The following is a 14,233-nucleotide window of genomic DNA, read 5'->3' as shown; positions in this document are numbered from 1 at the left end:
GCCACTCACTGACTGCACGAGCTGTCCACACAGCAGGGGCCCCTCACCAACCACAAGTGTCATCTCAGCAGCATCAGGAGCCACAATCCGACTACACTAAGCCCCAGGACTAGTCACTGACTGCAGGAACTGTCTGCACACCAGGGGCCACTATAGGAGCTGTCTATGCACCAAGAGCCGGGGCCCCTCACTTACTGCAGGAGCTGTCTACGCTCCAGGGGCCACTATCCGACTACAGGAGTTATCTATTCACTGAGGGCCACGTACTGACTGCAGGAGCGATCTATACATCAGGGGCCACTATCCGACTACAGGAGCGATCTATAGTCCAGGAGCCAGGGGCCACTATCCGACTACAGGAGCGATCTATAGTCCAGGGGCCACACATCGCTGACATCTTCCAGGGGCTATTGAAGCATGGTAAGGGAACTTTATCCACTGTTGTACACTGGTCCCCGTACACATGTGCGGTATAATAGTGTCAGACATGGGGCTATATACTGTCTGGCGCCTATAGACAGTATATAGCGTGTGCAGAGTGCCGGGTATACACAGCTGTCAGGAGATCCCGGCCGGGCGAGCTCTTGTCGGGGAGTCCAAGATGCGCTCAGTCTCCGAGACAGTTTGATGTTCGGCGGAGGTCTCCTCTGGTTCCTCAGTCTGGGGGGTCTCCTCTTTAGGGTCTGGTTGCTCAGTCTGGGGGTCTCCTCTTTAGGGTCTGGTTCCTCAGTCTGGAGGTCTCCTCTTTAGGGTCTGGTTGCTCAGTCTGGGGGACTCCTCTTTAGGGTCTGGTTCCTCAGTCTGGAGGTCTCCTCTTTAGGGTCTGGTTCCTCAGTCTGGGGGTCTCTTCTTTAGGGTCTGGTTGCTCAGTCTGGGGGTCTCCTCTTTAGGGTCTGGTTCCTCAGTCTGGAGGTCTCCTCTTTAGGGTCTGGTTCCTCAGTCTGGAGGTCTCTTCTTTAGGGTCTGGTTCCTCAGTCTGGAGGTCTCCTCTTTAGGGTCTGGTTCCTCAGTCTGGAGGTCTCCTCTTTAGGGTCTGGTTCCTCAGTCTGGGGGTCTCCTCTTTAGGGTCTGGTTCCTCAGTCTGGGGGTCTCCTCTTTAGGGTCTGGTTCCTCAGTCTGGGGGTCTCCTCTTTAGGGTCTGGTTCCTCAGTCTGGGGGTCTCCTCTTTAGGGTCTGGTTCCTCAGTCTGGGGGTCTCCTCTTTAGGGTCTGGTTCCTCAGTCTGGGGGACTCCTCTTTAGGGTCTGGTTCCTCAGTCTGGGGGTCTCCTCTTTAGGGTCTGGTTCCTCAGTCTGGAGGTCTCCTCTTTAGGGTCTGGTTCCTCAGTCTGGGGGTCTCCTCTTTAGGGTCTGGTTCCTCAGTCTGGGGGTCTCCTCTTTAGGGTCTGGTTCCTCAGTCTGGGGGTCTCCTCTTTAGGGTCTGGTTCCTCAGTCTGGGGGTCTCCTCTTTAGGGTCTGGTTCCTCAGTCTGGTGGTCTCCTCTTTAGGGTCTGGTTCCTCAGTCTGGGGGGTCTCCTCTTTAGGGTCTGGTTGCTCAGTCTGGGGGTCTCCTCTTTAGGGTCTGGTTCCTCAGTCTGGAGGTCTCCTCTTTAGGGTCTGGTTCCTCAGTCTGGAGGTCTCCTCTTTAGGGTCTGGTTCCTCAGTCTGGGGGTCTCCTCTTTAGGGTCTGGTTCCTCAGTCTGGGGGTCTCCTCTTTAGGGTCTGGTTCCTCAGTCTGGGGGGTCTCCTCTTTAGGGTCTGGTTCCTCAGTCTGGAGGTCTCCTCTTTAGGGTCTGGTTCCTCAGTCTGGGGGTCTCCTCTTTAGGGTCTGGTTCCTCAGTCTGGAGGTCTCCTCTTTAGGGTCTGGTTCCTCAGTCTGGGGGTCTCCTCTTTAGGGTCTGGTTCCTCAGTCTGGAGGTCTCCTCTTTAGGGTCTGGTTCCTCAGTCTGGGGGTCTCCTCTTTAGGGTCTGGTTCCTCAGTCTGGGGGTCTCCTCTTTAGGGTCTGGTTCCTCAGTCTGGAGGTCTCCTCTTTAGGGTCTGGTTCCTCAGTCTGGGGGTCTCCTCTTTAGGGTCTGGTTCCTCAGTCTGGAGGTCTCCTCTTTAGGGTCTGGTTCCTCAGTCTGGGGGTCTCCTCTTTAGGGTCTGGTTCCTCAGTCTGGGGGTCTCCTCTTTAGGGTCTGGTTCCTCAGTCTGGAGGTCTCCTCTTTAGGGTCTGGTTCCTCAGTCTGGGGGTCTCCTCTTTAGGGTCTGGTTGCTCAGTCTGGGGGTCTCCTCTTTAGGGTCTGGTTGCTCAGTCTGGGGGTCTCCTCTTTAGGGTCTGGTTCCTCAGTCTGGAGGTCTCCTCTTTAGGGTCTGGTTCCTCAGTCTGGAGGTCTCCTCTTTAGGGTCTGGTTCCTCAGTCTGGGGGTCTCCTCTTTAGGGTCTGGTTCCTCAGTCTGGGGGTCTCCTCTTTAGGGTCTGGTTCCTCAGTCTGGGGGTCTCCTCTTTAGGGTCTGGTTCCTCAGTCTGGGGGTCTCCTCTTTAGGGTCTGGTTCCTCAGTCTGGTGGTCTCCTCTTTAGGGTCTGGTTCCTCAGTCTGGGGGGTCTCCTCTTTAGGGTCTGGTTGCTCAGTCTGGGGGTCTCCTCTTTAGGGTCTGGTTCCTCAGTCTGGAGGTCTCCTCTTTAGGGTCTGGTTCCTCAGTCTGGAGGTCTCCTCTTTAGGGTCTGGTTCCTCAGTCTGGGGGTCTCCTCTTTAGGGTCTGGTTCCTCAGTCTGGGGGTCTCCTCTTTAGGGTCTGGTTCCTCAGTCTGGGGGGTCTCCTCTTTAGGGTCTGGTTCCTCAGTCTGGAGGTCTCCTCTTTAGGGTCTGGTTCCTCAGTCTGGGGGTCTCCTCTTTAGGGTCTGGTTCCTCAGTCTGGAGGTCTCCTCTTTAGGGTCTGGTTCCTCAGTCTGGGGGTCTCCTCTTTAGGGTCTGGTTCCTCAGTCTGGAGGTCTCCTCTTTAGGGTCTGGTTCCTCAGTCTGGGGGTCTCCTCTTTAGGGTCTGGTTCCTCAGTCTGGGGGTCTCCTCTTTAGGGTCTGGTTCCTCAGTCTGGAGGTCTCCTCTTTAGGGTCTGGTTCCTCAGTCTGGGGGTCTCCTCTTTAGGGTCTGGTTCCTCAGTCTGGAGGTCTCCTCTTTAGAGTCTGGTTCCTCAGTCTGGGGGTCTCCTCTTTAGGGTCTGGTTCCTCAGTCTGGGGGTCTCCTCTTTAGGGTCTGGTTCCTCAGTCTGGAGGTCTCCTCTTTAGGGTCTGGTTCCTCAGTCTGGGGGTCTCCTTTTAGGGTCTGGTTCCTCAGTCTAGGGGTCTCCTCTTTAGGGTCTGGTTCCTCAGTCTGGAGGTCTCCTCTTTAGGGTCTGGTTCCTCAGTCTGGAGGTCTCCTCTGGTTCCTCAGTCTGGGGGTCTCCTCTTTAGGGTCTGGTTCCTCAGTCTGGGGGTCTCCTCTTTAGGGTCTGGTTCCTCAGTCTGGGGGGTCTCCTCTTTAGGGTCTGGTTGCTCAGTCTGGGGGTCTCCTCTTTAGGGTCTGGTTCCTCAGTCTGGGGGTCTCCTCTTTAGGGTCTGGTTCCTCAGTCTGGAGGTCTCCTCTTTAGGGTCTGGTTCCTCAGTCTGGGGGTCTCCTCTTTAGGGTCTGGTTCCTCAGTCTGGAGGTCTCCTCTTTAGGGTCTGGTTCCTCAGTCTGGGGGTCTCCTCTTTAGGGTCTGGTTCCTCAGTCTGGGGGTCTCCTCTTTAGGGTCTGGTTCCTCAGTCTGGGGGTCTCCTCTTTAGGGTCTGGTTCCTCAGTCTGGGGGTCTCCTCTTTAGGGTCTGGTTCCTCAGTCTGGGGGTCTCCTCTTTAGGGTCTGGTTCCTCAGTCTGGGGGTCTCCTCTTTAGGGTCTGGTTCCTCAGTCTGGGGGTCTCTTCTTTAGGGTCTGGTTCCTCAGTCTGGGGGTCTCCTCTTTAGGGTCTGGTTCCTTAGTCTGGGGGTCTCCTCTTTAGAGTCTGGTTCCTCAGTCTGGTGGTCTCCTCTTTAGAGTCTGGTTCCTCAGTCTGGAGGTCTTCTCTTTAGGGTCTGGTTCCTTAGTCTGGGGGTCTCCTCTTTAGAGTCTGGTTCCTCAGTCTGGTGGTCTCCTCTTTAGAGTCTGGTTCCTCAGTCTGGTGGTCTCCTCTTTAGAGTCTGGTTCCTCAGTCTGGAGGTCTTCTCTTTAGGGTCTGGTTCCTCAGTCTGGGGGTCTCCTCTTTAGGGTCTGGTTCCTCAGTCTGGGGGTCTCCTCTTTAGGGTCTGGTTCCTCAGTCTGGGGGTCTCTTCTTTAGGGTCTGGTTCCTCAGTCTGGGGGTCTCCTCTTTAGAGTCTGGTTCCTCAGTCTGGGGGTCTCCTCTTTAGAGTCTGGTTCCTCAGTCTGGTGGTCTCCTCTTTATGGTCTGGTTCCTCAGTCTGGGGGTCTCCTCTTTGGGGTCTGGTTCCTCAGTCTGGAGGACTCCTCTTTAGAGTCTGGTTCCTCAGTCTGGGGGTCTCCTCTTTAGAGTCTGGTTCCTCAGTCTGGAGGTCTCCTCTTTAGGGTCTGGTTCCTCAGTCTGGGGGTCTCCTCTTTAGAGTCTGGTTCCTCAGTCTGGTGGTCTCCTCTTTATGGTCTGGTTCCTCAGTCTGGAGGTCTCCTCTTTAGGGTCTGGTTCCTCAGTCTGGGGGACTCCTCTTTAGAGTCTGGTTCCTCAGTCTGGAGGTCTCCTCTTTAGAGTCTGGTTCCTCAGTCTGGAGGTCTCCTCTTTAGGGTCTGGTTCCTCAGTCTGGGGGTCTCCTCTTTAGAGTCTGGTTCCTCAGTCTGGTGGTCTCCTCTTTATGGTCTGGTTCCTCAGTCTGGAGGTCTCCTCTTTAGGGTCTGGTTCCTCAGTCTGGGGGACTCCTCTTTAGAGTCTGGTTCCTCAGTCTGGAGGTCTCCTCTTTAGAGTCTGGTTCCTCAGTCTGGAGGTCTCCTCTTTAGGGTCTGGTTCCTCAGTCTGGGGGACTCCTCTTTAGAGTCTGGTTCCTCAGTCTGGAGGTCTCCTCTTTAGGGTCTGGTTCCTCAGTCTGAGGGTCTCCTCTTTAGGGTCTGGTTCCTCAGTCTGGGGGTCTCCTCTTTAGGGTCTGGTTCCTCAGTCTGGGGGTCTCCTCTTTAGAGTCTGGTTCCTCAGTCTGGTGGTCTCCTCTTTATGGTCTGGTTCCTCAGTCTGGGGGTCTCCTCTTTGGGGTCTGATGCTTGCAGAGTGGGGGTCTCCTCTTCAAGGTCTGGTGCGCACAATCTGGGGGTCTGGTACTTAACTCTGGAGATCTCCTCTTTGGGATCTGGTGCTCTTAATATGGGGGTCTGTTATTTATGCTCTGGTGCTTGCAGTCTGGGGGGGCTCCTCTTTGGGGTCTGATGCTTGCAGAGTGGGGGTCTCCTCTTCAAGGTCTAGTGCTCACAGTCTGGGGGTCTCCCCGCTTTGGTGGTAACAAGGGGTTTGGGTACCCAGGGGCTATGGGATGTGTTGTATTAGGGGTCTGTGTTATGGGAAGGAGCCGAACTGCTGTCCGCTGTAACTTTCCATACCATGTGCAAGGGGCGTGGCCTGTCAGCCACAACACACAGTGAGCAACACGTGGCAGCTGATGTAACACACAACAAGACATACACCAGCTACACTACAGAATACTACACTATACTACACTACACTATACTACACTACACTACACTGTAATACACTATACTACACTACACTATAATACACTACACTGTATAGTGGTAAAGTTGGGTATTTTGGGGTGCCTGTGTACTTGGGGGGTTGTTCATTATTATTATTTATTTATATAGCACCATTAATTCCATGGTGCTTTACATTATTATATTAATCCCATGGTGCGCTGTACATTATTATATTAATCCCGTGGTGCTCTGTACATTATTATATTAATCCCATGGTGCTCTGTACATTATTATATTAATCCCATGGTGCTCTGTACATTATTATATTAATCCCATGGTGCCCTGTACATTATTATATTAACCCCATGGTGCTCTGTACATTATTATATTAATCCCATGGTGCTGTACATTATTATATTAATCCCATGGTGCTCTGTACATTATTATATTAATCCCATGGTGCTCTGTACATTATTATATTAATCCCATGGTGCTCTGTACATTATTATATTAATCCCATGGTGCTCTGTACATTATTATATTAATCCCATGGTGCTCTGTACATTATTATATTAATCCCATGGTGCTCTGTACATTATTATATTAATCCCATGGTGCACTGTACATTATTATATTAATCCCATGGTGCACTGTACATTATTATATTAATCCCATGGTGCTCTGTACATTATTATATTAATCCCATGGTGCTCTGTACATTATTATATTAATCCCATGGTGCGCTGTACATTATTATATTAATCCCATGGTGCTCTGTACATTATTATATTAATGCCATGGTGCTGTACATTATTATATTAATCCCATGGTGCTGTACATTATTATATTAATCCCATGGTGCTCTGTACATTATTATATTAATCCCATGGTGCTCTGTACATTATTATATTAATCTCATGGTGCTCTGTACATTATTATATTAATCTCATGGTGCTCTGTACATTATTATATTAATCCCATGGTGCTCTGTACATTATTATATTAATCCCATGGTGCTCTGTACATTATTGTATTAATCCCATGGTGCTCTGTACATTATTATATTAATCCCATGGTGCTCTGTACATTATTATATTAATCCCATGGTGCTCTGTACATTATTATATTAATCTCATGGTGCTCTGTACATTATTATATTAATCTCATGGTGCTCTGTACATTATTATATTAATCCCATGGTGCTCTGTACATTATTATATTACTCCCATGGTGCTCTGTACATTATTATATTAATCCCATGGTGCGCTGTACATTATTATATTAATCCCATGGTGCTCTGTACATTATTATATTAATGCCATGGTGCTGTACATTATTATATTAATCCCATGGTGCTGTACATTATTATATTAATCCCATGGTGCTCTGTACATTATTATATTAATCCCATGGTGCTGTACATTATTATATTAATCCCATGGTGCTCTGTACATTATTATATTAATCCCATGGTGCTCTGTACATTATTATATTAATCCCATGGTGCTTTACATTTGGGGGTTACATACAATACACAGAATATACAGGTAGATATAATACTAACAATGACTGGCACAGTGGGGTAGAGGGCGCTGCCCGCGAGGGCTTACAATCTATCTTCAGGACGGCCTGTCGCTGATAGTGAGGGTTTCGGATCACACGCTCCATCGTCTAGTTCTGTCTGCCCCATGTGTTGGAGCAGCTGCAGTGGCCGCTGAGCATCCGCTGACTCCTCTGATTAGTCTAATTAGTCAGTGGCTGAGCCGTTAGCGGTCGGCTGGATGCGCAGCTGTCTGCTCGGTATCCCTCAGTGTCAGGGTCTGTTTGCTGCGCCATTGGTAGGTCCGGGACGTCAGTGCCGCCATAGAGGTCTCCGTTCTCTCCTCCACCTGTAGGAGTTCCAATGGTGCCGGGAACATTAGTCGGGGAGTTCTGGCGACTTTCCTCCAGTCTTGTATTATTGCGCCATACATTGTAGTGACGTCGTCTATGTTGACGCCCCTTTGGCCGCCATGTTTTGAGGTGTATTTATGGCCTATTTCAGTCCGGGGTACATCTGGATTTTGTGGGGTTCTGGCACAGTCATCCCTCGTGGCTCTGCCGCAGGCATACAGCTGGCACGTTGCGGCGGTCGTCGCCATCACGAGCTGCTCTTTGTAGAGATGACGCTTGTTATTTACACTGTAAGTTGATAAGGTCGGGAATACGTTGTGAGAACCGTGGCCGATCCAGAGGAAATAATCGTCCTCATCTTATTCCTGAAGCAGGCCCCAAAACAGAGGCATGAGGTGCTGTTTGTGGACGCCCCCGCTGCCCGTGACGAGTGGCTTTATATATGTTTGTGACCCCCCCCCCCTCGCTGTATACCGGCTTCTTGGACCCCGCTCGCTGCTCTATATCCATCCTGTGCAAGGCCGTCACCAAAGAAATGAGATTATTCTAGAATTTTACTGATCCCTTCATTGGAATGCAGGGATGTGATTGGTTCTTTTAGGTGGCTCCTCCCACTTCCTGTCTGTACTTATCTTGTGATGTCACCACAGGAACACGCAGCCGCCATTGATGTGGGGCCCTCTGAGGTGTCAGCCAATTAACAATAGACTTGTCAGGAAGGGGAGGAGGGGTGCCCTCATCCAGGATTAGGGGTACCACCTTTCCCACCAAAAATACTGGTCATGGTAAAAAAAAAGGTGTGGCTAGGGGTGTGGCTAGTGCATGACTTCACACAGAGCGGGATTTCACACTTGGATTTTAGAAACATTTTGAGATTTAGGGCAAACTGAGTGTTGTGCGCTGACTGTATATTACCAACTTACTGTCACCATACAATACCGCAACACCATGACCACACATTACACCGCATAGTGACTGTATATTACCAACCTACTGTTACCATATAATACCCCAACACCATGACCACACATTACACCGCATAGTGACTGTATATTACCAACCTACTGTTACCATATAATACCCCAACACCATGACCACACATTACACCGCATAGTGACTGTATATTACCAACCTACTGTTATCATACAATACCCCAACACTATGACCACACATTACACCGCATAGTGACTGTATATCACCAACCTACTGTTATCATATAATACCCCAACACTATGACCACACATTACACCGCATAGTGACTGTATATTACCAACCTACTGTTACCATACAATACCCCAACACTATGACCACACATTACACCGCATAGTGACTGTATATCACCAACCTACTGTTATCATATAATACCCCAACACCATGACCACACATTACACCGCATAGTGACTGTATATTACCAACCTACTGTTATCATACAATACCCCAATACCATGACCACACATTACACCGCATAGTGACTGTATATCACCAACCTACTGTCACCATATAATACCCCAACACCATGACCACACATTATACCGCATAGTGACTGTATATTACCAACCTACTGTTACCATATAATACCCCAACACTATGACCACACATTACACCGCATAGTGACTGTATATTACCAACCTACTGTTATCATATAATACCCCAACACCATGACCACACATTACACCGCATAGTGACTGTATATTACCAACTTACTGTCACCATACAATACCCCAACACCATGACCACACATTACACCGCATAGTGACTGTATATTACCAACCTACTGTTACCATACAATACCCCAACACCATGACCACACATTATACCACATAGTGACTGTATATCACCAACCTACTGTCACCATACAATACCCCAACACCATGACCACACATTACACCGCATAGTGACTGTATATCACCAACTTACTGTCACCATACAATACCCCAACACTATGACCACACATTATACCGCATAGTGACTGTATATTACCAACCTACTGTTACCATATAATACCCCAACACCATGACCACACATTATACCGCATAGTGACTGTATATCACCAACCTACTGTTATCATATAATACCCCAACACCATGACCACACATTACACCGCATAGTGACTGTATATCACCAACCTACTGTTATCATATAATACCCCAACACCATGACCACACATTACACCGCATAGTGACTGTATATTACCAACTTACTGTCACCATACAATACCCCAACACTATGACCACACATTACACCGCATAGTGACTGTATATCACCAACCTACTGTTATCATATAATACCCCAACACCATGACCACACATTACACCGCATAGTGACTGTATATTACCAACCTACTGTTACCATATAATACCCCAATACCATGACCACACATTACACCGCATAGTGACTGTATATTACCAACCTACTGTTATCATATAATACCCCAACACTATGACCACACATTACACCGCATAGTGACTCTATATTACCAACCTACTGTTATCATACAATACCCCAATACCTTGACCACACATTACACCGCATAGTGACTGTATATTACCAACCTACTGTTATCATACAATACCCCAACACTATGACCACACATTACACCGCATAGTGACTGTATATTACCAACTTACTGTTACCATACAATACCCCAACACCATGACCACACATTACACCGCATAGTGACTGTATATTACCAACCTACTGTTATCATATAATACCCCAACACCATGACCACAACATTACCACCGCATAGTGACTCTAATTACCAACCTACTGTTATCATACAATACCCCAATACCATGACCACACATTACACCGCATAGTGACTGTATATTACCAACCTACTGTTACCATACAATACCCCCAACACCATGACCACACATTACACCGCAGTAGTGACTGTATATTACCAACCTACTGTTATCATATAATACCCCAACACCATGACCACACATTACACCGCATAGTGACTGTATATTACCAACTTACTGTCACCATACAATACCCCAACACCATGACCACACATTACACCGCATAGTGACTGTATATTACCAACCTACTGTTATCATATAATACCCCAACACCATGACCACACATTACACCGCATAGTGACTGTATATTACCAACCTACTGTCACCATACAATACCCCACACTATGACCACACATTACACCGCATAGAATGACTGTATATTACCACCTACTGTTATCAATACAATACCCCAACACTAGACCACACATTACACCGCATAGTGACTGTATATTACCACCTACTGTTATCATATAATACCCCAACACCATGACCACACATTACACCGCATAGTGACAGTATATTACCAACTTACTGTTACCATACAATACCCCAACACCATGACCACACATTACACCGCATAGTGACTGTATATCACCAACCTACTGTTATCATATAATACCCCAACACTATGACCACACATTACCCCGCATAGTGACTGTATATTACCAACCTACTGTTACCATACAATACCCCAATACCATGACCACACATTACACCGCATAGTGACTGTATATCACCAACCTACTGTTACCATACAATACCCCAACACTATGACCACACATTACACCGCATAGTGACTGTATATTACCAACCTACTGTCACCATATAATACCCCAACACTATGACCATACATTACACCGCATAGTGACTGTATATCACCAACCTACTGTTATCATATAATACCCCAACACCATGACCACACATTATACCGCACCACACATTATACCGCATAGTGACTGTATATTACCAACCTACTGTTACCATACAATACCCCAATACCATGACCACACATTACACCGCATAGTGACTGTATATCACCAACCTACTGTTATCATATAATACCCCAACACCATGACCACACATTATACCGCATAGTGACTGTATATTACCAACCTACTGTTATCATACAATACCCCAACACCATGACCACACATTACCCCGCATAGTGACTGTATATCACCAACCTACTGTTACCATACAATACCCCAACACCATGACCACACATTACACCGCATAGTGACTGTATATTACCAACCTACTGTTACCATACAATACCCCAACACCATGACCACAAATTACACCGCATAGTGACTCTATATTACCAACCTACTGTTATCATATAATACCCCAACACCATGACCACACATTATACCGCATAGTGACTGTATATTACCAACCTACTGTCACCATACAATACCCCAACACTATGACCACACATTACACCGCATAGTGACTGTATATCACCAACCTACTGTTACCATATAATACCCCAACACCATGACCACACATTATACCGCATAGTGACTGTATATTACCAACCTACTGTTATCATACAATACCCCAACACCATGACCACACATTACACCGCATAGTGACTGTATATTACCAACCTACTGTTACCATACAATACCCCAACACTATGACCACACATTACACCGCATAGTGACTGTATATTACCAACCTACTGTTATCATACAATACCCCAACACCATGACCACACATTACACCGCATAGTGACTGTATATTACCAACCTACTGTTACCATACAATACCCCAACACCATGACCACACATTACACCGCATAGTGACTGTATATTACCAACTTACTGTTACCATATAATACCCCAACACCATGACCACACATTACACCGCATAGTGACTCTATATTACCAACCTACTGTTACCATACAATACCCTAACACTATGACCATACATTACACTGCATAGTGACTGTATATCACCAACCTACTGTTATCATATAATACCCCAACACCATGACCACACATTACACCGCATAGTGACTGTATATCACCAACCTACTGTTATCATATAATACCCCAACACCATGACCACACATTATACCGCATAGTGACTGTATATTACCAACCTACTGTTATCATACAATACCCCAACACCATGACCACACATTACACCGCATAGTGACTGTATATTACCAACCTACTGTTACCATACAATACCCCAACACCATGACCACAAATTACACCGCATAGTGACTCTATATTACCAACCTACTGTTATCATATAATACCCCAATACCATGACCACACATTACACCGCATAGTGACTGTATATTACCAACCTACTGTTACCATACAATACCCCAACACCATGACCACACATTACACCGCATAGTGACTGTATATCACCAACCTACTGTTACCATATAATACCCCAACACCATGACCACACATTACACCGCATAGTGACTGTATATTACCAACCTACTGTTATCATACAATACCCCAACACCATGACCACACATTACACCGCATAGTGACTGTATATTACCAACCTACTGTTACCATATAATACCCCAACACCATGACCACACATTACACCGCATAGTGACTGTATATTACCAACCTACTGTTACCATATAATACCCCAACACCATGACCACACATTACACCGCATAGTGACTCTATATTACCAACCTACTGTTACCATACAATACCCCAACACTATGACCACACATTATACCGCATAGTGACTGTATATCACCAACCTACTGTCACCATACAATACCCCAACACCATGACCACACATTACACCGCATAGTGACTGTATATCACCAACCTACTGTTATCATATAATACCCCAACACCATGACCACACATTATACCGCATAGTGACTGTATATTACCAACTTACTGTCACCATACAATACCCCAACACCATGACCACACATTACACCGCATAGTGACTGTATATTACCAACTTACTGTTATCATATAATACCCCAACACCATGACCACACATTATACCGCATAGTGACTGTATATTACCAACTTACTGTCACCATACAATACCCCAACACCATGACCACACATTACACCGCATAGTGACTGTATATCACCAACCTACTGTTATCATATAATACCCCAACACTATGACCACACATTATACCGCATAGTGACTGTATATTACCAACCTACTGTCACCATACAATACCCCAACACTATGACCACACATTACACCGCATAGTGACTGTATATCACCAACCTACTGTCACCATACAATACCCCAACACTATGACCACACATTACACCGCATAGTGACTTCAGTCTCACTCCTGTGTCCAGTCTAACTGTATTTCTACCTGCTATTATCAATCAATCATTCTGCTGGTATGTGTATCTCATTTTGTAGCCATTCTATCAGTTGTGATACCTGTCTATACACCCTGCTGTGCTCCCCCTGTCTGTACACCCTGCTGCGCTCCCCCTGTCTGTACACCCTGCCGGGCTCCTCCTGTCTGTACACCCTGCCGGGCTCCCCCCTGTCTGTACACCCTGCCGGGCTCCCCCTGTCTGTACACCCTGCCGCGCTCCCCCTGTCTGTACACCCTGCCGCGCTCACCCTGTCTGTACACCCTGCCGGGCTCCCCCTGTCTGTACACCCTGCCGCGCTCCCCCTGTCTGTACACCCTGCTGCGCTCCCCCTGTCTGTACACCCTGCCGCGCTCCCCCTGTCTGTACACCCTGCCGGGCTCACCCCTGTCTGTACACCCTGCCGGGCTCCCCCTGTCTGTACACCCTGCTGCGCTCCCCCTGTCTGTACACCCTGCTGTGCTCCTCCTGTCTGTACACCGTGCTGGGCTCCCCCTGTCTGTACACCCTGCTGCGCTCCCCCCTGTCTGTACACCCTGCCGGGCTCCCCCTGTCTG

The 14,233-nt window shown here is 47.6% G+C and overlaps 1 long non-coding RNA gene across 1 annotated transcript in view; it reads left to right on the top strand.

The window, feature by feature from the left end:
• The first annotated feature begins 297 nt into the window (after nt 1-297).
• LOC142187324 (uncharacterized) overlaps nt 298-14,233 on the top strand; it is a 51,724-nt gene continuing 37,788 nt past the window's right edge. The window contains exon 1 of the long non-coding RNA XR_012712551.1: nt 298-420. This is a non-coding gene — a long non-coding RNA (uncharacterized LOC142187324). The remainder of the gene's footprint in view (nt 421-14,233) is intronic.

Source organism: Leptodactylus fuscus, unplaced genomic scaffold, assembly GCF_031893055.1.
Source record: "Leptodactylus fuscus isolate aLepFus1 unplaced genomic scaffold, aLepFus1.hap2 HAP2_SCAFFOLD_194, whole genome shotgun sequence".
In the NCBI taxonomy this organism is placed as follows: Eukaryota; Metazoa; Chordata; class Amphibia; order Anura; family Leptodactylidae; genus Leptodactylus; species Leptodactylus fuscus.
Note: the sequence above shows the minus strand (reverse complement) of the source record. Positions and strands in the feature narration are given on the sequence as shown.